Raw genomic sequence first — 20,828 nt, 5'->3', positions numbered from 1 at the left:
AACCCACATTGATGTATCTATTCACTTAATATCCTTATGCTTTTTGTCCTTAGTTCACTATCATGTGTCACATTGTCTAGTCATCATATGCTCCCAAATCTCTGCCCTCTATCTTAATCTGAACTTTCATTTCTTTTTGTAGACTGTCTTGTCACTTAGTATTATAAACAATTGTCTTTCTTATATTCAATCCTCTTTCTTATATTATAAGTAGGGTTTTAAGAAAAGGGCAACTTCAGTTCAAACAGGGGTTTGACAGCTTCACTAATGCAACCTCTAGAATAGTATTTTCAGTAATGATCTTTCCTTAATTGTATTTTGCCACTAAGTGCTGGGAACAATTATGAAGTTGGAAATATGATTAAATGCATTCCTGTGATTTAATTGTATATCTCTATGTGCAAGTTAAGTTTTATTGTAGTGTCAAGGGAACAACTGCATATCTTTGGCTTGAAGTGTCAGATGGATAGAAGAGTATACAACAGCTTCGTCCATATCAGTCTATTCGAGAAACAGTCCATAACTTGTTAGGCATATCTTGATTAAGAGCAATGTTACCAAATAGTGATTTGATAATCACTTAGGAACAGGATGAAGTAATAACATTTTTCATGGATTTAACTTTTGAAGTCATAGACAGATGGGAATTACCGCACATTATTTGCAAGTAACAATTGAAAGATGAATTTGGAATACAAATACTATTTTCAGCAAAGCAAATTATCATGTCTGTGTACATGGCCTGGACAAAAGAACATTATTCTACTCTTTTTGCTGGTTTATAATTCCATGTTATTTTTCATACTATTAAAAATGCAAGTTCAGAGATAATCACTAGATACCATTATATTTGCCCAAGATCCAAACATAGGGGCGTGTTTCTTTTCTTTGGTTTCTTTAAGCACTTTCATGGACTTTGACTAAATATCAATATAGTTACCTGGGCCATTTTGGAGGAAAATTGTACAATTCATTCTTTGAGAACTTTAATGGCATTGGCATCCATCATAGCAAACGTACTTTTAGTGGTCATGAGATGCCATAAGAGAAATTAATCACTTAATCCAGATCCACTGGCCTAGTCCAGGCATTTAAGTAGGGAATCAATAAGCTTGATGCACATTGTAGTTTCATTAATCACTTTCAGTGATTTTTATTGATGCTTTTTGCAGCATGGATGAAGACGGTACTTCTTGTAACTCTGACCTCTAGATCAATGTATCTTATGACTTGTTCTGCAATCACAATAATTCAACCATTTGTGACAGTGGTCACGTCTCCCAAAACAACTTGATCTCAACGAAGCTTTGAATGAGTTTTGGTAGCTTACCATTTTACCCTTTTTCTTTTGTATGCAGTATTCTTGCTATTTCATCCTGCTCACAGAAGAAGCATTCATTCATTTGGTGGCAGGAAATAAATGTTAAGATAGGTGTGAACGTAGTTTGCACCCGTCAAGATGCTGGTTGATTTGTAGGTAATACCATTTAAAACAAACAAGGTGAACCAAATCAACTCTGTGTCAAATCTTCTAAAAATCAATGGAAAGATTAGATTTTTACAGCTAATGCAAAACCACAACACAACAATCAATTTGAGGAACTCAGTCAGATAACAATCAATTTGGAAAAGCACCCAATCAAACAATCAGAGCGGCCACAGATTGGATCCTATGATGGTACAAGTGTGGAGGCCCTTCAATAGAAACCCATCCCTCTCTATTCTCCCCTGTTTCTATTAATGGGGATTGGTACATGTAAAAAACTGCATTGTTGGTGCTCGATTGAAGCCCGCTCAAGAAAATCCCATCATCCCCAAACACGGCTACATCAACTCTTTCAAGAGGCTCAGGAAGAACATCAACAATCTTCCACAATTTCTGTGTAGATTCAAATTCTTCCACAACATCCCTCTGAAAGCGATACAAACGCCCGAATGCAGCAACAATGGGTTCAGCACAATCTTTAACAAACCAGATGTTGGGCAAAGTGGACCAAACTCTTCTTTCTGGATCGAACCGCTGAAGCTCCTGATTATACGTTCTCATGACATACATCATGTTTTCCATAAAAATAGAGTGACAAAACCAGTCCTTTTGAAGCATATTGGGAAGAAGCTTCCACTCATCTCTCTCCGCATTGTAAACTGCTGCCTGGCTTGTGATTTCACCATTTACTCCTCCTCCTGCAACGTAAATAAGTCCTTCATGAGAAGATGCACATCATCCGAAGTCTTCCTCCTGCAACATATCTGCGCCTCTCCGCCATTTACAAGACACAAAATCAAAGATCAAAATGGCCCTGTAATTGCTCCTATAAATAGCTCTTTTGCGTTTCAAACCTGCTATGTAGCGCTCATATGACCCTAATAAAACCAGTTTCTGTTTAACACAGATACATTTGGAAAATTAGTAGAACTGAAATTGGGTAGGGATGGGAGGGAGTGTTTTCCATGATTTGTTAATGGGGTCATATATAGTTACCAGAGGATGCGGTACATTTTGAAGCAAACATATAAACTCCTCAGACTCACCATGCCTCTTTCTGTCCTCATAAAACTTGGGATTTTCTACCACGGACTTCCAATTTTTACAAACTTTCTTCACAATCTTGTGAGATTTGTAAGACATTTTCATTAATATATTTCTCACTAAATCCTCTGTAATCATCCCAAAATACTCCATTACAAAACCATAATAGATCTTGCATTGTTACTGTGCTTATTGGGGCCTGCATTATATTATCAGTTGTTTTATCTAATGCTTAGTGTATTTTGAATTTGATTGCTTGGATTTGGAATAAATTGGTAGTAGATATTATTTTTGTTAAGGGAAGTGTTAGGTATATTACAGTAATGGATTTCTTTCCAGGGCATTTGATTCTTTTGTGACTGCCTCTGAAACAAGTCAAGCTATCAAGCAATGCCTCTTAAACTTTGTGAGATCGATCTTGACTATCATGGCATTTGCATATTCTACATCTTGGTAAATCATAAATCACTATCAACTGTCTTATCATTTGTATATTGTATGACTAGGTAAGATATTGAATCATATGATTGCATAATGCATGTAGATTATATTAAATAATCAAATATTCCATATAATTCCATGCAACATGATTCAGCAGGTACAAAAATCTGCCACTGAGCACTAGAACAGCCTGGAAATGAGAAATGTATGCTATTGTCATTAGTTTTATTATTCTATAGAACAATTCTTATGGTTTAAGTTTTTCAACATCAATTTGTAATTTTAGTCAAAAATCTCTATATATCTTTTCTTGCCTGACAAGGTTACTTAGTTTTAATGTAAATGTCTTTGCTTTTGCGGCTTGGACTTGAATTTACCACCAATTCTCTTTATACTGTAGTGGGGGTGGCCATATTGGCCTTGTTTGTTTAGCTTCTGGGCTCTTCTATTCAGAAGGGGATCTTTGCTAGAGGTTTTGGAATAGTATTGTTGACTCTAGTTAGTTGTGAGGTAATTAATATTACTTTATTTTGCCATCTGAAGGGGCTCCACCTCAGCTATGGTGTATTGTTAATAGTTTCTTCAAGTGTTTGGTGTTGTAATGTGTGCTTTGAGTTTTAGATTTTAGTTTATGCTTGCCAACAATAGGACTACTTTGCATCATTAGAATCATGAATAAGGAATGCAAAGGTAAGCTTTTCTGGATTTTTGCTGAGAAAATGTTGATATTAAAGCAGTTGGGCTTTTAAAATAGCTGCTTCGCATTTTATGCAAATTTGTTTGGTGTAATTTAAGATTTGAAGAAAACTATTGAAATTTTTCTTGTCCTTCCTATCTATCTTTCCCACTTTCCTAGTGTTGATATTATTCTCCATCAAGTTGTTGTGGAAACTTTTGTGTCCATATTATCTTTTATATTTTGGACATGTCACACACACCTTCTTCATCAAATTATTTATTTATTATATCTTAAGTTTTAATATTTACCGAGCTCTTTTGATTGTAGATTTGTAGCAACTATATGTCAAGCATAATGCTCCATATAACCCAGTCATTTGTTGTAAATGAGTGGATAAAAACCAAGATTGATGGATATGAAGTTTCTGGAACTATTAACGTTGGTAATATGTCATTACATGCTTCAATAGTACATAAAATAGTTACATTTATGTACAACATCTCAAAAGATGCTGAACTTGAAAAGATAGCGAACCGTAAGCTTCTCTTTATCATGTTGGTAGAGGTATAATTTGATTTCCATTTTATTTGGATTATTTTCAAACACTTATTTCTATATATATTTCTTAATTTTATATTTTTCAGCATGTTGGTTGGTGGTCACCAACTATTGTTAGAGGGGATGACCAGGAGGTTGTGCATATTCTGAATTGCAAATTTACTATTTTTGCAGTACGAAACATTAGTCAGAAGTCACACTGGCATATAAAGACTCTTTTTGCTATCAGTCATTTAGATGTGAACAAAATTTGAGTAAGTCGACTTGACTTATTTTCCTTCTAGCTTGTGTGATCATGATATGCAAAAGTGTCTTGTGAGTTTATGTAACGAAGTATTTTTTTCATTATGGCATGTGGGAGAATGTGTAAGTTACTTTAAGACACTTATGATTTTGAAGTTTAGTGTAGTTTTCTTTTTCTCTAGCATTAATTGCTGAGTTTATTTTCCTTATTTTAAGATAGTTTATTTCTATTAGGCTCGTAGGCAGGATTAAAAAATTGAACCTAGCCACTCCATATCTTCCATCTCCTTGTCTACGTGTGCCCAAATTCTGTGCTATTAAGCTTGAAAGCCTTTTGAATAGAGGCAAGTTGACTTCATTTTTTGTTGATAGATCCTTTGAGATCATCAATGAAAAGTGATAGTGGCATCTTGACAAGGCATGATGTTGCCCTTTCTCCTTCTTTCTAGCTGTTTGATCAGTACCAATATCTATTTGCATGTGGTTTTTGAAATTGTGGCTTAGCTTTGATGGAATTGATCACTGCATTTAATAAAAATTGATATCAACTTTTCAAGGACAAGTCTTGATAATTCTTCATGAAGTAAATAGTATTTGAATTGCCAGAGTTGAACTTTGATATAGAATATGCTACTTATTACCTGCATTGGTTATGTTCAAACACCAAAAGAAGTGCTTGAGCCAAGCCTCATTAATGTGCAAGTGGAAATTCAGAATCCTGATGGATTGTTCAAAATGCTGATCCTGATGGTATCTATAGACCATTCAATTGAACTATGTATTTGTTGTAGCCTTCCTCTAGGAGGAGGATTCAATTGAACTATTTGTCTAGGATTCCACATTTTGCATGCATGTCTACTAGGGTAGTTGCAACTTAAACAAATATATTCTCTCAATATATCTATTTTGTGCATATCCAACAACCATGGCTTTTGATGGCCACATTACATTTAGGCATCTTGTCAAATAGTTCACATGACTTATCTATGCTTCCATTTTGCAAGCATGTCTCCCAAGAAAAATGCTACTACTTCATCTACACCATCTGACAAAATCCTTTATGCTTTGATGGATGCCTATAGCTTATCCCAAAGCTCTCATTCAACAATTATGAGATGATCAATCAAGAGGAAATAGTTGAGAGCTTAGAGTGACACAATTTTCAGATGATCATATGAAATGAAATGGGTGTGCAAGTAGAAAGAAACTAGAAAGACATTGTGTACAGATGAAGGCATGAAATGGATGGTTTTTAAGCACTCAGCACAGACAATCAGCATTTAGTACATATCATCATTCAAGATCAAATGGGTGTGTGGGATTATACACATAGTGAATAATAAAGGAGGGAATTGAACCCTCCCTGAGGCTCACACTTGTTGAGGTCCTGATAGACATGCATGCAAAATCAACAATATTAGATTTCCACAATCCATTTGTAATGCAAGTTCGTTTTGGATTTGATTGTGTGTGTTTTTTAGCATCATGGTTTCTGACCACTCTCCGTAATCCATCATCAGCCGGATGAGAGGGTGCAGAATGCATGCAAAATGTCATGTCATATGCAAGGCATGTGAACTATTTTATAGAATGCCTGAAAAAAATTTACACCCAAGCATTGGTAGAAATTTCTACCTTCATTGGTAAAAATTTTTAACCTTCATTGGTCAAAATTTCTACCTTTATTGGTCAAAAATTTCTTCCTTCTTTGGTCAAAATTTCTACCTTTATTGGTCAAAATTTCTACCTTTCTTGGTCAAAATTTTCTACCTTCATTGGTCAAAATTTCTACCTTTATTGGTCAAAATTTTTACCTTTCTTGGTCAAGATTTTCTACCTTCATTGCTCGAAATTTCTACCTTTATTGGTTGAAAATTTCTTCCTTCATTTGTCGAAATTTCTACCTTCACTGGTCGAAATCTTCTACCTTCATTGGTCAAAATTTTGACCAATTCCTAGCAGAACTTGCACCATGGCTATGGAAGTTTTTCAACCAACGTATTGGTCAAAATTTCATCCAACCAACAGGTTGGTCAAAATTTCAACCCAAAATTTTTTGACCAATGGGTTGGTCAAATTTGGTCAATTTTTTGTCAAAAACTTGGTCAAAATTTTGACCAATAATGGTCAAAAAATGGTCTCAGATGTAATAGTGGATTAGAAATATTGTAGCAAAGTAAAACGGGGGACTTACTTCTAAATACATAGATTTTCAAATTTTGAGGAATTAAGTTGAAGAGGTGGTAACCCAAAGTACATTATTTTGGAAACCAATCTATGGGTTGACCAAAAAAGTTGTGAATGATAAGGAAGAACAAAAAAGGATGACACTCAAAGGACTACAGATGTTAATTTTTTGAACACCAATACTCCACAAGGAGAGAAAGATAGTCAATAGGAATCTATGACTATTGAGGACATCACTAAAAACTTTACAGAAAATGTCAATCCACACAATGATGATGGCAATAAAAATTGTAACAAGAATCCACCGATACAACAATTCCATACACAAATACTATATTCATCTAGATTGATGAATCTCATAAGTCTAATATTGGATCCATAGAGAAACAATAGCAAGATACATCTATTGTACCCCCACTTGTTGTAGAAGTAAAGGTGAAAGGATCACATAATCCATCACAAGATAAGGTTTTGAAGAACAAAGATGAGCTTACTAATTTACCATCTTTAGCACCTACATTTGTCATTGAGATGAAAGAGAAAGAGGCAGATACACTAGCTATATCATTTCCTACTCTACAAAGTTCAAGTTTACTAGTAATTGTGGCAATTTATAAAGAGGGAAGTGAAGAAAATAAGGGTAAGGAAGATAGTCCTAAACCCACCTCACAAAAATCTATTGAAAATAAAATGGAGGATGAACAAGAAGAAGAGGATAAGAATACTGCTAAGATAGAGGAGGAAACATCAATATAGACACCGATTACCTTGCTAGTGACTACAACACCTCTTAGCATCTAGAGTCTTCAGATATTGAGTACTCAATCCACATCATTGTAGATATCAATGACAAGTACTAGCATAGCCAAGAGCACCCACACTACATCACTGGAGGATGTTAGCTTGGATGAAGTGATTTTTTTTACCATAATTTGATCCTATGACAATCACACTTGAAGAAATGGAGATACTTCTAAGAGGCTCTGTAATGGAAATCAAAGCAAGAAAATCCTAGGAGAGAATGTAAGCAAAAACAAGTTTTTCATGAGATCAAATACATATTTTATTGATGCTTTTGATATTTTAGATTCACTGTCCAATAAGCCTATCATAGAAAAACTTGTATATATAGTAGATAGCATAGAAGATGAGGATATAGAAACTAATGTAAAGTTATTAGAATGGTCTGAGAAGAAGTTTCACACTTACTTCATGGATAATATATCCAGTTCTATTGAATAGGGATAGTTTGATTTGTCAACTAAGATGGACAATGTGAAGAAAGTTTTGTATAACATATACTCTCTATATAGTAAATTATGCAATGTTGATTTCTTTACTCAAGAAAATCAACAAAAAATTGATAAGTTACAAGGAGATCTTAAGTCTATTGGATCTTTACTGAAGACATCTCCTAGCACTAGCTAGTTACAATTGCAAAGATTATTACTGACATGGAGAAGGCTTGCCAAGTTGCAAGCTAAGAATGCTAATATAATATCAACTTTGATCAACATTCAGTCCATGTTAACCCCACTAGCCTTTATAGAGACATTGATGAGGAAAGGTTCACATCTATCTACACAAGAAGGTCTAGTTGGCATGGCATAAAATTTAAAAATTTAGATCTAATCATTAGATACAACTAGAGACAATTGAAATTCTACATTTGGAATCATTATGCAAGTACACAAGCCATTTTTGGATAAATACACTTTAAGTATACAGACCTCAGTGATATAAGTGTCAACAAAGGAGAATTTTGAAGATTTTGAGGATTTTTTTATTTTGAGAATTTGTAAAGGTAGATATATGCTCAAATAGAGTTACAAAATCAGGTTTACTCAAGGGGAGTCACAAGTTAATGACAACATTTTTAACAAATTTTGAGATTTGGAAATATTGTATAGAGATCAAACATAAATTCTACATCATTTGACTTATGCATGAAGTAAGATTATATATACAATGATATAGTGATTTTTCCACTCATGTCAAAGGGGGATATTTCTAATCTCACTATGGTTTTGACGAGGTAGTGAGGAAATACTTAGACATTATCTAGCAATTTATTTGGTCATCTCTATGACAAAGCTACTACTTTGTTTGACTGAATAGTGCATGCCAAGTGAATAGAGTGAGCCAAGTGATCACGATGAAAGATAACTGATTAGAGCATGCTAAGAATAAGTATCCTGACAATACATGCCGAGTGATGTGATAGTTAGTGCCAAGAATTAGTATGTGTTGAGTAGTTAGTGTGTGCTAAGGCACTCAAGTGTCAAACAAATAGTAAGTGTTGAGAAAATAGTGTATGCCGAGTGATTTAGGAGTTAAGTACACAACATAAGACATAGTTAAGGCCGAGCATCAAAAGCCTATTGATCTCGAGTGAACCAGTCATTGACATACAAGTTTGCAATGGCACAAACTTTTATATACACTATTTTTTATTAACATAATCTTGAATTTTTGATATTTTGAGATAAGGAAAAAGTCATATCAGACATTACTATGAAACATATGTAACTATTTAGAAAAAACAAAGCATTAAAAACTAATAATAATTAACTAGAGCCATTGATTATTACCTATGATAGTCTCTGAATTCTTATTTAAAGAAACAAACCCTAATGGGGATTAATTTGATGATAGAGATATGAAGAGGAGTATAATGTGTGAAAGGAGGCATGGAGAAGATGTTTAATTGAAGGTTAAGTATTGCAGAACTAGTTGATGGGAACATAAATAGTTTAGAAGACAAGCAATGAAAGGTTAGAGAAGATACATTTGATTAGAATGATCAAGATATAATCAAGAAAGAGGAGATTTGACATCTAGTAAAAGGGTGCTAACCGAAGGATCATGTATTGAATCATTTTGACAAGTGATACTGCGTAAATCTCTTAACAAAGTAGTCCTAACAAAAATTTATAAATCTCTTGATAGATTTCTTACTTAATTGTGAGTTTAAATCCTTTAGTCAAGGTGAAATTTAACAATCTTTGTAATCCTTTAATAGGGCAAGCCTTTCATAGAGTATATCATAGTTTATGATCAAAAATTCATAGACATAATTGGCCACACTTTATTGCTATAGTAGTGAAGATTTGCGGATTTCATCCCCACCCCAATTTTACCTTCTATTTGGAAGGTTTCTAGTTAACCAAAATAGCTTGTGTTATGTGTTGATTTACATTATGATATGGGTGTGATGCATGTTACATATTTCATTTTATATGCTAAGTTATGAGATGCATGAATGCTGAAATGTTTTTGTTGTAAAAGTTTTAAGTATTGATTCAACCCTCCCCACTTCTATCCTTTAGAACTTACTTTCTCATTTATTTTTTCAACACAAATTTATTTCCACTAATGTCAAAGGGGGATAATTTTATTCATATGTATAATCATGTTTCCACTCAGTATCAAAAAGCTAAGTGAAGGTGAGGATAGTAACTAAGTCATTATATTGCCCAAGAAATGGATGAAATGAATTATTTTTATGGTTATGTCCAAGCTCAATACTTCTTGAGTGTTTCTATATAAATCTAGTAGAAGACATCATCAAGTTAGGCAAGAGATCACTGAGATAGATAGTTATATCTAATTCAAGATTACACTAAATGACAAAAAAGAAGAGAGTATTTACTAAGTGAAACAAAGGATACAAAAAAAATTTATTTGCCCAAAATATAGTGAGATATGATGATTTTGAATGTAAAAATAGTTTACATAGTTTGAGGTAAACATTTTCAAATATTTTTTGAAGAATGTGAATTGATTGTTTTCTGATTTCAATGTAGAAACTAACAATAAAAATGAGGAAACTGAAGGAATGAAATTGTGGATTATTTTAGATCATTGATTTCAATAAGAGAGGCATTATATAATATTCTTAAACCCTAATTAGGTCAAATAATGAAGAAGCAAAAGGTAACTATAAAAGGACCTATATGGAATAGTTTAAAGTTGTTGTTGAGAGAAGTATTGTAGTGAAAAAAGGAGAGTAGATGTTCAAGTAAAATATAGGGCATATCAAAAGTTTAGAGATCAAAGATTGAAGAAGATTTGAGAGGAATTGTAGATCAATCAAAAAAGGTGATATATTAGTGATCACAAGATGGATCTAATCAAACAAATTATGTTTCTACCATAATGGTAATTTGGTACTACTTTTTAATAATTGTAGGAGATTTGAATCCTTGAAGAAGATAGAATTAGCAGTCTATGTAAATCTCTTTACTTTGTACACACTTAGTAGAGTGTTGTAAAATAATGGAGAAATTCATATCCTACTAGATCTAATTATATACTCCTAATAGAGTAAGTCACCATAAGTGAAAAAATAGTGTAGCCCTAATAAGGCACCTTCTTGTTGTAGTAATGATGAATTTTTTGGGGTCCTCCCTACCATAATTTTCCCTCTAACCAACGGTTTTAGTGTGACCAAATATGTGTTTTATGTGTTATGACTTTATTCTTATGAGTTTATGGTTGATGGATGTTAAATTATTTAAGTTACTTTTATTTGCATGTACTATGGTAACTGTTATAGGATTACTGAGTTAAAAAGGAAGCACAGAGGATACCAACTATGTTTAAAGGTGAATTTTTTTTAGGATACTGATTCACACCCCCCTCTACCCCTCAAAATCATCCCTTTCCTAATATTCCAACACTTAGGTCCACTACATGTTTTGGCATCAAGAAATAATGTTATGACAAATTCCATAATTGAGATAGTTTATAGTAGGTTTTTACAATATAATCCTAAAGAATCTAAATATTTTCCAATACCCCTCCGAAATTCAAAATTATGACCCTCTAAATATCATAGCTCAATGGTTCTTATTGCACCTTCAGGACACTTTGGTGTAGTTGGAAACCACAGTTCGAACAATTTTTTCATTAGCATTGATATCAAATCTACTAATAAGACATATTGATATTTGATATAAATGACATGTCTATTTTATTGATGAAGAGGATTTAAAAATTTGTTTATAACAAAAGCACCTAAAGGAAAGGTTGAGCTATGAAAAAGAAGCTACAATGGACATCTGATTAGTTATACTTTTACAAGACAAAGTGTTTTTTAAATCATGTTGATATTTAAGCCTTGATAGTGAAAGTAAAGATAGATCACTTATATTAAGCTTGACCAAGCAAGAGAGTAAAAGGTTAAGGAACTTTGGAGTTCATTCTAAGTGATCATAGTGTCAAATGAACCATAGTAAATTTCAAAAAAATTAAGTCTTGACTGAGCATCAGTATCAATCAAGCCACAATATTCATTCTAAGATTGAAGTTCTATAGCGAACAAGGAATTGAGTGATGATTAAGTATTAGATTTGAGTAATGGCTAAGTGATAGTTCTTTGAATGCATGTGAGAAATCATAATCTCCAATCGACTCAATTGATTTCCTGGGATATGGAAAGTGTGTTAAAGATAAGATTGATGAGTTGAATTATTTCATTCAAGAAAAGGATTAGGTAAGATACATAATGAAAAAATTCAAGGAAAAGTATCTAGAAAATAAGGAAGATAAACATATACAATAAACCAAATGAATTGAATTATGAGCCCTAACATTAATAGTGATCATTAAAAATGGAAAAGAACCAAAATTACCTATTTAAGGAGGTATAAAGGCAAACTTTATTGAATGCACATGAATGGGTAGAATGAACATGAATGAGATATTTGAAGAATAAAATGGAGTGGAGAATATGTGTGTGTTTCAAGTAAGATCAAAAAAGCTATTAAGGTTGCTAACAAAATATAAGAAAAATGCTTAAGCTTTTGGTGAAGAGAAGGGTGAATTCTTGAAGGGTTTCCAAGAAATTCAATGATAGAGGTGACAAGGAAAGCTTATCAGATAATCAATACATGAATTAAACAGATATCTAAAATTGCAAAGTGGGTTGTAATTATACAAATCAAACCCTACTATTTTCTTTCTAATCATTGTAAAAAATTCAAGGTTATGTGTAGGATCATGGTCAACCAAACTATGCTCTTAAGTGGTGATAAAAATTTAGAAAATTAGGTTTATGTCAACTTGATGTGCAATTTTCTACTTGTTATTAACTTTATATCCAAAAATTGAGAGAAAATAATTTATAGGAAATTGAACCTAGTTTCTAAGCAACTAGGACTTATCTCAAAAAACTAAAAATTTATTGATAAATTTTTTGAATTTTAATGCAATATTACCAAAATTTTAAAACAAAAATAAGTAGATGTATGTTTGATCACCTTAATCAAAATCAAATGATAATATTTTTTAATAATATTCTAGATATAAATAGTAGATTCATGCTTGGATGTGACACATATTTTTTGGTATTTTTATTCTAAATAAATAATTTATTATTAATTTTTTACTTTAATATTTTTGGAATAAAAAAATTCTTGTGTCTGACCACCTTAACTAATTCAAAACTCTGCAAAATTTTTTATTTCATTTTTTTCCTTATAGTGGAAGAAACATAGAATGTGATGCATCTTTTGGATTTAAAATATGTTGTACCATTTTAAAGTTATAATTGCTTTTTAAGTAGTGTGTCAGTCAACACTTTATACATAAATCCATTAGTTAATAAGTAATAATTACTTACTAAACTCATAATTTGACAAACCTTACATTTATGGAAAGATAAGAACATTCTTAAGAAACCCTTTTCATTTCATCAAATTTTGGTGAAAAGAAATTCATCAGCTACATGTTTGAAGTAAAAGTCACATAAAAATAGGCCAAAAACACATTTCTAGGATGTTTTTAAAGTTGACCATATAGGTTTGGTATCAAAAGATATAGTAGACCTTATAAAGATAGTTATTGTTTTCATTTAGTGTCAGGGTGGGTGAGAAAAAAGTTAGAATAGATTTTGAAATGGTTTGAGGCATTTCAGAACTAAATATTTTTTAGATTGCCACTTTTTGGAGACCATGATCCTACACATACCCTCAAGTATTAAAATCCTTTTAATCAAAGGTTGACCTAATAATCATTGAAGTACTTAATAGTCTATGTAAATCCTTTAGCAAGGTGGCATTTAATGGAATTCTCTAAAGTCTTTTGACAAAGCCACTCCTAATAGGGTGATTAAATCCACTAACAAGATCATAATTAATAGTGTATATTGTAAACTTTAACAGGGTTAGCTCCTAATAGGGATGGCTCCTAACAACGCTCACTTCAAAATAGTTAAAAAATCATTGTAATGTCCCATTTTGATTTTACTTTCAAACATTCTTAATTTCCAATTTAAGGTTCTATGAATTACTTTGAGTATTTACTCTATACTTGAAACTATATGGAATTAGTATTTATTTCCAAGAATTTCAAAATTCTTGAATAATATATACATATAAGGAACGATAAATTCATATATAAGATAGAATAAGTAGGAACATAATCTTTCCTAATAATATATTACTTTGTACTACTCTCTTCATCAATTTGTACCCCTTTATTGATAAATCAAACTTAGAAACTTATTATCAATACCCTCTTTACTTATGGCTCCTCCTTATAACATTGACCTTTTACCATCTAATGTTTGTTTAACATTAATTTTGCATGCTCTTACCAAAGGTGATACTTCATATGATGCTCCAAAATTTCATATTAATGTCCACATGAACTAGATGATGGTGTCCCTTGTACAGAGTCCACATCCTCCCAATGTTGTTTCCTTTATCACCATAATATGTGTTCATTGGGATTATGTGATGTAATATGTGCGTTTCAATGCCATTATTGTGAATGGTATATTCCATGTTTTCTCTCATCGAAATGAAAGTTAGTCCTATCCATGCCTTTTTTTTCTTTTAACCATATACCCACCTTACTTCTTTAAATATACTGCTCATCAACTCAATAAGATGTGTCTCTTCACCTACGTAATTAGTGATGTCACCAATATCATGCTTTAATAATATTGGTTTGGTAATCAATTTATTTATTATGTTTGATATAATGATGGCAATAAATAATTATTATGTATTTATGTTATTACATAAATTTAGGTATAGTTTGTTTGTTTCATTGGATTATATTTAAATGTCTATAATATATATAGACATTAATGTATATTACTAATAATATTTATAATTATTATTATGAATAATATAAATTTATATTATTATTAGATAATTAAGTAGAATAAATAGACTATAAATATTTATCTTTTGTGAATAGTTGATGATAGTGTATATTTTAATTATCAATTATAATTGTAGGATTCCCTTTTAGGAGGGGTTATGATAGTCTCCTGTTCTCAAAATTGCTTGTCCTCAAGCAATAGCATTCATACACAAGCTCCTTCATAGACACAAAATATATTTGCATACAAAAAGCCTAGAAGATTTATGAGATATACATCTTTAATGAATGAAAACATGAAGTAGACACAAAGTAGTCACATGAATGCATGAAAACATGAAGCATACATGATGTAGGTAGATGAAGACACGTAATATATTCTTTATTGATTCTTTATAATTTATTTCTCATAATGAAGTAAAGTAAAGGGAATGATTTACAAAATATACTTCCCTAGTACGCTTCTTTGATCATGTATCCTGCAAGAACAAGTCATCATTAGCATGCAGATGAATATAATATCTCCGAAGAAAAGATGAGTCATGAAAAATTAGTTCTGAACCAATATCCTACCAAGTCCAAGAGTGGAACTTTGGCCCCCTTGGCCTCATTGGAAGGCATCAATCATCCAATGAGGTGGTCTACTTGGTAGATTCTAAGCTGAATTAGCTTGACATGATGTCAATGTTTCTTAAATTGACCAATCTAAGCCCAATAATGAAACATTGGCCCTCTTGTCCCTTATGGAAATATTCTACCATTTTGTCAAGTTGATCTACTTTGATTTCTGTCTTAACATTCTTTTACCAATCTAAGCCCAAGAGTGAAACTTTGGCCCTCTTGGCCTTGATGGTAGCACTTTAGCATGCATCAAGGTGATTTACTTATATGGTAATCTATTCTTCTTAAATATCCTACCTAAGCCCAAGAGAAAAAGTTTGGCCCTCTTGACCTTGATGGAAATACTTGTCATCCATCAAGGGGGTCTACTTAGGAGGTAATCTTACTCACTATTTATTATAATCTCTCTCTCTCTCTCTCTCTCTCTCTCTCTCTCTCTCTCTCTCTCTCTCTCTCTCTCTCTCTCTCTCTCTCTCTCTCTCTCTAAGATTATGTTTAGACCTCTTGTTCATCTTTCCCTTTTCTCCCTTATCAAGTGTGGTATCCATTCTTTGAGCTTGGCTTCTTTTTCCACATGTATGTCTTGGTTCCCAACTTTGTTTGCAATAAAAGCATATTTTTTTTATTTTTAGTTCATCACAATAGTTGTTGAGCTCTCTTCTACATTTATGGCCATGTTCCCATGGTTCATTTCAATGGTAACATAACTCATTTTTCTGGGATTCCTTGGAGTGATTTTTTTCTTTCTTACAATGCCTAGAATGTATGCTTAGTGCATGTTTCTTGGACCTATCCTTTGTTGGGTGTGTATCAAATTTTAATGCCTTGTGGATTGCATCTTCTAATTTTTTTTGGTTCATGTGCTCCCATTGTGTTCTTGATTGATTCCTTCAACCCATCTATAAATAAATAGGTGAGACTCTTTTGTGATATTTCAGGTACCATGGTTGATAACCTTTCAAATTCCCTAGCAAACTTTGTTACTGATCCTTCTTGTCTAAGTTGGGTTAATCTTTTGAAGTACCATTCTAGGTCTACTTAATCAAATCACTTTATGATCTTTTGTGTGAACTCATCATACTCTTAAATTTTTTATGTCCCTAGTTGTTAAGGCCATGTTGTCAACAATCTTGTCTTACTCCTCTTAAATGAAGGATAGTAAATTGAATATCACCTTTTTCTGTCATAGGATTTAAGGAAAGATATGTATCCAATATTTGTACCCATGAGTGTGTTGTAGTTCTTTTTGGCCCATCAAATTTTGGAAGACTCACTTTATTTATCTCTTCTCTTAGTTCCTTATCATGGTGTATCTGTCTCTTTCTATTACATAATGACTTCATTTGAGCATCACAATAGCCTTTAAAGTGTGGTTCCCTTCTAAGTTTATGATCCATTTTAGAGTATTCCTTTATAATGTCACTTATATTATTCACTTCATTTGTTCTATCCTCATCTTCTTATTCCTCTCTAGGTAGGAAGGGGGGTCTTGTGGGTCTACATTCTGGTTTTGGCTTATGTAATTGATTATTATTATTATCATAATTCTCAGATTGATGAGAATTTGTATCCTTCCCACTTTTTTGTATATTACAGATAACTTCTAGGAGAAGTCAATTTGTTTCACTTTTCTCGATTATAGCTCAAACATTTCTTTCAATTTTTTCCATGAGTGCTTGAGTACTATAGTTTTTTTTTCCCATGAAAGCTTTCAATTCATTACTTATTTGGTTGTTCATGTTTATGGAATTTTTCCTTCCTTTCCTTTCTAATACTCTTTGATCTCTTTGGTGTTTTTGCATTAACTACTTTCCATAGGATGGCAAGAAAGATGCTTTGATACCACTTGTAATGTCCTATTTTGATTTTACTTTCAAATTTTATTAATTTCCAATTTAAGGTTCTATGAATTACTTTGAGTATTTACTCTATATTTAAAATTATATAAAATTAGTATTATTTCTAAGAATTTCTAAATTCTTGAATAATATATACATATAAGGAATGATAATTTCATGTATAAGAAAAAATAAGCAGGAGTATAATCTTTCCTAATAATATATTGGTTTGTGCTACTCTCTTTATGGATTTATGCCCCTTTAATTTATTGATAAATAATACTTACAAACTTATTATTAATACCCTCTTTACTTATGGGTCCTCCTTATAACATTGACCTTTTACCATTTAATGTTTGTTTAGCATTCCATTTGAATCCTCTTACCATAGGTGATACTTTGTATGGTGCTCCACCATTTTGTATTAATGTCCACATGAACTAGATAATGATGTCCCTTATATAGAGTCCACATCCTCCCAATGTAGCTACCTTTATCACCTCAATCCATGTTCATTGGGATTTTGTGATGTAATATGTGCTCGTTGATGCCTTTATTTCCAATGGGATATTCCACATCTACTCTCACTAGAATGAAACCTGGTCCTATCCATACCTTTTTTCTTTCTTTTACCCATACACCCACCTTACTTCTTTAAATATCATGCTCATCAACTCAATAAGATGTTGGATACAATTGTCTAATTGTGTCTTGTATTTGATGTCACACAAATGTGATATCAGTTGTCAATCAATGCTTACCGAGCTCACTTGGTTAGCAAGATATTTTTCCTTGTCTACTGAGCATTCCTGAAGTTTACTTTGTGAAGACAGTGTGTACCGAGCTCACTCAAGTTTTAAAGGAGATTATGGCAGAAAGTAGTGTTAACTGAGTTCTCATGGTTAACAAAGGAAAGTTGGATAGAGTTAGTGTTAACTGAGTTCTCTCAGTTGCCAAAGGATTTTTGCAAGTTTGTAGTGTTAACTAAGCCTCTATTGGTTAACACAAGAAATCATCTTAGAACTAGTGTTTACCAAGCAGGGTCGATAGATAAAGGATTTTGTTGTTTTGACATGAGAAGCTTAATTATTTTTAGTATTAGTTCTAGCCAACTATGGTAATGATTAGTGGTCATTCTAATTTCAATTTGGGCCAAACTAATAATCTAGATGGTATAAATGAAAGGTCAAGTTGAGATTTCTAGTGTGTGTGCAAGTGTGTTGATTGAATTAAGAAGGAAAGCGTGAGAGTGAACTTGAAGAATAAGTAGGTATCCTTGAGGAGCATAAAAGTAATATTTGATTAGGAAGGATCAAGTTTAAGTAAAAAAGAGATCTAGATTCAACAATTTAGTTGCATCACAATCAATTCATTTTATTGTTACTCGCTAACCATTGCAGCAATGATCTAAAATATCTGAACAAAGTTGGTTTAATAGCCAGTTGTAAATCCTCTAAAAAGGCAGTAATTCAATTGAATTATTTTAAGACCACTTGCAAGGCCACTCTCGATAGGGTGATCAAATCCTTTAAAAAGGTCACACCTAATAGTGTGTTTTGTAACCTTTAACCGGGTTGGCTCCTAATAGGGCTCACTTCGAAAGAGTGAAAAATAGTAACTAGTTACATTGGTGGTTTTTTCCATATTGGATTTCCATGTTAAATCCTAGTGTCTCATGTGTTTATGTTATTTCTCTTATCATTGAAAATTAATTACTATTAATGTTTTAAGATCTACTAAAAGTAATTCACAGTCTACATTTACCGAGTTACAACATTTTCTATGTGTTTACCAAGTAATTGTAGCATTCAATTTTCTCAGTGTAAATTTTGTTGTTGAAATCTAAGGGATCTATGATTTATTTTAGTGGTAACTGATTCACCCCCCTCTTAGTTAATCCTTCTATATTTCCAACAATTGGTATCAGAGCTTTTGGTACTTGTAGGAAAGGTTTCAACAACCTAAGCTAAAGATGATGATGTCTTACAAGAGAGAGATTTCAAAGTAAATAGAGACAACTTTTCAACATGCCAAGGACTCATGAGACTTCATCTGGCCATCATTATTGATTCAGGCTTCAAATACCTTGATGAAGAATATAAAACTCCTATTGGTGCATTATCTATTTGAGATCTTGCTGAGAAAAAGAACCATAAAATCATGTGATTGATATTGCATCTGCCCTCAATTATGGTGAATTTGATGAAGTCAAAGACTGTAGAACTACTTTTGACATGTGAAACAAGCTAAAGGACATTTATGGTGGTGATGACAATGTGAGGAGAGCCAAAGTAGAAAGCCTTAGAGGACAATTTGATTAGATGAGAATGAGAGAAGTTGAAAGTGTTGCCAAATATGTGGAAAGAATCAAAGCTAGTGTCAGTGCAATCAGAGCTTCTATAGGAGAAATCAAGGAAGAAACTATTGGAAGTAAAGTTCTTAGAAACAAGTTGTGACCCAAATCACAAATTAAGTTTGGATGCCTTAGTAGGAAGATTGACAGCTTTTGAGCTAGACAACTTTGACAATTATGTTCCAGTTTCCAACTATATTGAATTAGCATTTGAGGCCAAACTTTCACTCAAAGAAAAAGACAAGAAAATAAAGGACATTTAGTCAGAAAGTGAAGAAGAAATAAAGGAAAGTTCTAATAGTGATCTTGAAGTTGTTAAAGCTTTACTTGTAAATAAATATTCTAGAGGAAGAGGAAAGTACAAAGGTAAGGTTCCCTTGATCGACTTTTGATGTGAAGAGATTGGTCATATTGCTGCCAAGTGTCCAAATAGAGAAAGAAAGGATGAGAAGAAAAGCCACAAGTACAAAGGAAAGAAGGAATCCAAAAGTCACAAATTATTCAAAAACAAAGGTAGGAAGACTTTTTTTATGGCTAAAGATTCTAATAATAGTGAAGATGAAATAGTGTACATTGCTGTAAAAGATGAATCTGATGAAGAAGAAGATAAGATGACACTTATCTTTCATGTTAGTAAAAATGATGCATGGATCATAGATAGTGGATGTTCACATCATCTGACTAGAGACAAAAAAGAACTTGAACACTTTGAACACTATGATGGAGGTAGTGTAAGGTTTGGAAACAATAAACCTTGTTGTATAAAAGGGAAAGATCGAATCACATTAACCAAAGAACTTTTATGTGACAATGCTTATTGGGTTGAAGGACTAAAACATAATCTACTAAGTGTGACACAACTAATCAACATTGGATTCAAGGTAAAATTCATGCATGGAAAGGTAAGACTACTAGATGACAAAGGGAATTTGATTAAATTAGGCAAACAAACAAGAGGTAACCTATTTTATCTTGATCTTAGTGATTGGTCATGTTTTATTGCTCAAATGGAAGAAAGGTTGTTATGGCACAAAAGACTATGTCATGTAAACATTGATAATATGGTCAAGATAAGAAAATTTAGAAAAGTAAGAGGAATTCCTAGTTTGAAGAAACCAGATGTTAGATTAAGAAAAAATTGTCAAATTGACAAAATGGGAAAGACTAGTTTTAAGACCAAAAACTATCAATCTAAAGATGTCTTGGAAATTGTGCATACTGAACTATGTGGACCCATTGGAATATAAAGTTATAGTGGAGAAA

At 32.4% G+C, this 20,828-nt stretch overlaps 1 pseudogene; it reads right to left on the bottom strand.

Moving 5' to 3' along the window:
- Positions 1-1,639: 1,639 nt before the first annotated feature.
- LOC149576367 (F-box/kelch-repeat protein At2g44130-like) lies at positions 1,640-2,680 on the bottom strand (annotated as a pseudogene).
- Between the last annotated feature and the right edge of the window lie 18,148 nt (positions 2,681-20,828).

Source organism: Cupressus sempervirens, chromosome 1 (genome assembly GCF_028749045.1).
Source record: "Cupressus sempervirens isolate cs-2001-9-10 chromosome 1, ASM2874904v1, whole genome shotgun sequence".
Taxonomy (NCBI): Eukaryota; Viridiplantae; Streptophyta; class Pinopsida; order Cupressales; family Cupressaceae; genus Cupressus; species Cupressus sempervirens.
The sequence above is the reverse complement of the archived record's forward strand: the minus strand, read 5'-3'. Positions and strand labels throughout refer to the sequence as shown.